The sequence below is a fragment of the Oxyura jamaicensis genome, chromosome 2, assembly GCF_011077185.1.
Source record: "Oxyura jamaicensis isolate SHBP4307 breed ruddy duck chromosome 2, BPBGC_Ojam_1.0, whole genome shotgun sequence".
NCBI classification, from domain to species: Eukaryota; Metazoa; Chordata; class Aves; order Anseriformes; family Anatidae; genus Oxyura; species Oxyura jamaicensis.
Genome location: NC_048894.1, coordinates 120501613 through 120504999, shown reverse-complemented (window position 1 = coordinate 120504999; position 3387 = coordinate 120501613). Strand labels below are relative to the sequence as shown.

General features: G+C 49.5%; 1 long non-coding RNA gene across 1 annotated transcript; it reads right to left on the bottom strand.

Moving 5' to 3' along the window:
- Positions 1–387: 387 nt before the first annotated feature.
- Positions 388–2252, bottom strand: LOC118161548. The gene is made up of 2 exons (XR_004748081.1): positions 2159–2252; positions 388–1170 (listed from the first exon to the last, which is right to left on the bottom strand). It is a non-coding gene; the product is annotated as an uncharacterized LOC118161548 (long non-coding RNA).
- Between the last annotated feature and the right edge of the window lie 1135 nt (positions 2253–3387).

The following is a 3387-nucleotide window of genomic DNA, read 5'->3' as shown; positions in this document are numbered from 1 at the left end:
TTCTGTCTTGCATCTAAAATTTGTCCTACGCTTAGAGAGAAATACCTCAGCTCTGCAGCCCTGAGAGAACTCCCCTGGAAAGCTGCCAGAGATTCGTCTGCTCTATGCATAAGTTTGTTTATACTTTGTGTATTACCGGTACCTTGCACAATCATTATATTACTCGTACATTCTCAGCAGATGAACAGAAATTGCTTATTTCAGTTAAGGCAATAAGGCCTCGTGTCTTCATCCTGCGGTTGCAGAAGAGGGAGGAGATGTGCGTTGCATCTGTAATGCCACAGGTCACACTTAGTAGGCCGCACGGTAAGGATCGCTGCGCCGAATGGCACAACTTTTAAGCAATGGACCGATTGTTTTCTCTCTGAAAAAAATGCAAGCCAGAACACGCCGTATTTTTAGCACTGAGCACACAGATTATTCCACCGCTTCCCAGAAGGCAGAATTTCACTTGCGCTTCTACAACTTAACAGAAAAGATGTAAAGCAGTGGCTGGAAGGCAAGAGGTACAGCATTAGCACTAATATACAGCATTAGCATTAATATTCACTGTTTAATCTTTGGTGTAGTAGGCTGCCCACGTGACTTTTCAGGCAGAAGACTGCACGTGCAGTCAGGTTTTTTTTCTATTTAATAAATGACATACCATTTCCATCCTTCAGTCCATAAGACAGTAAGAAATGTTTATACAGGAGCTAAAAAGCTCAGACAGGACCGCATCCTTACCCACGCCAACTTCCTAGAAACCAAGTGTAACCATGCATAAAAGCTACTTGTTTTCTTTAGACATAGGCTTAATCCTTAAAGTTACATTTCTTGCTGTATGGTCACCATCAGCTGATACATTTTTCATGTTTCTTCCTACAAGAAACTTCCCTGCAACATTTACATGTCCACGATTCAACGTAAATGAAGGTAGGTATTGCATCTCGGTCGAGCGGCCACCCCTTTCTTACACTTGCAGCTCAGTCTCAAAGGCAGGCTGTTCTCAGGGCCTCGACGACAGGGAATTGCAGCAGTGTGGAGGGAGGAGCAGGAAAAGGCCCACTTCCACCTGGAGTTGCTTTTTATAAGCCTCCTTGCTGCCAAGCAGGCAATCCCAGTGCTTAGGAGGATTGCCCCATGGGAGCCTTTCCGACAAAGACACAAATACATAGTTTATTCTTGACCCTGAAAAAGAATAAAAGGAGAACCTTCAGAGAAATAAAGACAGGAACCACATGCTTGCTCCAAATACTGGATTTTTTTTCTTTTTTTTTTTTTTTGTAGTTGTTGTTTTGTTTTGGTTTTTGTTTGTTTTGTCGCAAGTCTTCACAGAGATTTAAGGCTAGTAAGCCGCAGATTCCCTAATACAGGGAGCAGCAGCAGGTATCGCAATAAAAGGATCAGTGTAGGTGGGCCTCGGATTTTTGTCAGGCAGAAAATACAATTATACTCCAAAGTTCTCCAGTGCCAAAGACAGCAGCACATCAAACACTTTATACCATCCTAGGCCTTCTTTTTTTAATGTATATATTTACAAAAAGGCACAATGCCATCGTAAGAGTTATCATCAAAGCCAGTGAGTCCTTAAACTTTCATACCAGTCCCTAGAAATAATCTTTTGAAAAACATAGATCTCAACTGCACAAAGAAAAACAAAAAAAGTTCTGGAAAAATTATAAGCAAAAAGTATTTTTTAAAAAATCCTTCTTGTATCTCCAAGTCTGAATGTCAAAAAAATCCAGTAGCTTAAACTACTGCAAGAACTTTAAACCTATCCTTCACCTCAAATCATCGGTTTTGCTGCACATTTTTTTGCCTCTTTAAAACCAAAAACCCAGATCCAGCTTTTAGCAGAAGTCGGACTATTGCTTCACCGTGATTAGATACAAGCAAAGGAAAGCAAACAAACGGGCTCGGGGCCTGACGCTGTCAACATTTGTTCCATCCACCGCGCTTTACCCAACACCGCTCAGCAGTAACACGCGTGGTAGTTTTTGCAAGATCACGGCCTTGTTTTAGTGTAACACAATCAAGATAATTTTTACAAGGTCAGAAAGTTGGAATAAGAGGAAACAAAACCCAGGCCGGTTGCGTCTGGAGTCAATTATGCTTATGTGCTTTTCAGATGCTGCTGCTTGTCTTGCTATTAAATAGTTTTTCGATTAGTGTGTACCTAGAAGCATGTATTTCATGCATTTCTCCACTTATTTATGCCCACACGAGCCAGGGGAGGTCGAAAACGGTGAAGAGGCCCAGGCGTGCCTGTGGTGTGTGTGCGGTACCTGTCCGGAAAGCAAAGTAAAGCTGGAGGAGATGTCTGGGCAAACGCTCCCCGGCGTTTTAGGACGTAGGGTGCAGAGAAGAGGTTATTTCCTCTGCAAGGCGAGGCTGCCCATGCTTCGTGTTCAGTAACGAGCCGTCACAGAAAAGTTTATTGACAAGCTGACTGTGGGGAGCTTCCTCTATTACTGTTATTCCCCCCCGGCTGGTTTCTGCTGCCGGCGGGGTCAGTAGGGGTGCCGGCGGGAGCCCTGTCAGGTGGGCTGCCTGGCACCATCCGCGCCTGTTTCTCCTCGGCGCCGTTACCGGGCGTCCCGGGTGCCACCACCCCGTTCCCTCGCGGCCCCTCGCCGCCTTGCACCGAGGGGCCCCCTCGGGGACCCCCCATCTCAGGCCGTGCGGGGCCATCGCGGCTGCCCCGGGCTACCTGCGCCCCCTCCCCCCGTTGCCATGGCGACCGCAGCGCTGAGGCGAGCCGGGCCGGGCCCAGGGCCGCCAGGGGCACCGCGGGGCTCCCCCCCGGCTCCTCTCCCCCAGCCCCACCATTTTTGGCCCCCTCCCACCCCAAAATCTGCCCCGCCCTCCCCCAGAGGGAAACCCCCTCCCCTCCCCCCCCCCGGGGCAAGCACCGCCCCTCCCCCCCCAACGGCCACTCCGCCCGTGACGTCACGCAGAGGGCGGGCTTTACCTGCCCCCCCACCCCGCCGATGATTGACAACGGCCGCCGGCCAATGGGGAGCGCCGCCACCTCACGGTGACCGAGCGGGCAGGGGCTTTCCCCCCCATTTTTTCCCCCTTTTTTTCCATTTCCCCCCCTTTTTAGATTAGTGACGCATTTTTGTACCGGACACACGCATTGCCATTTCACCCCAAGCCGAGGGGGGATGCAGTGGCCTCCATGCAGGCCGGTGGCTTGAGCTCCAAGTGACCTGTGCCACCCCCCGCCCTCCCTCCCAAGAACCCCCCCTCCTCTTCAGCAGAGGTGTGAAAATGAGACCCTGTCCACAAAACAAGCCAAAGAAACTTTTTGGTTCGTTTGTTTTTCCAGTGACAGGTATTAAAGGCCTGCCAGTAGCATACTGAACTGAAAACGTGCGGCTCCTGTTCCTTAGTCATCCCCCC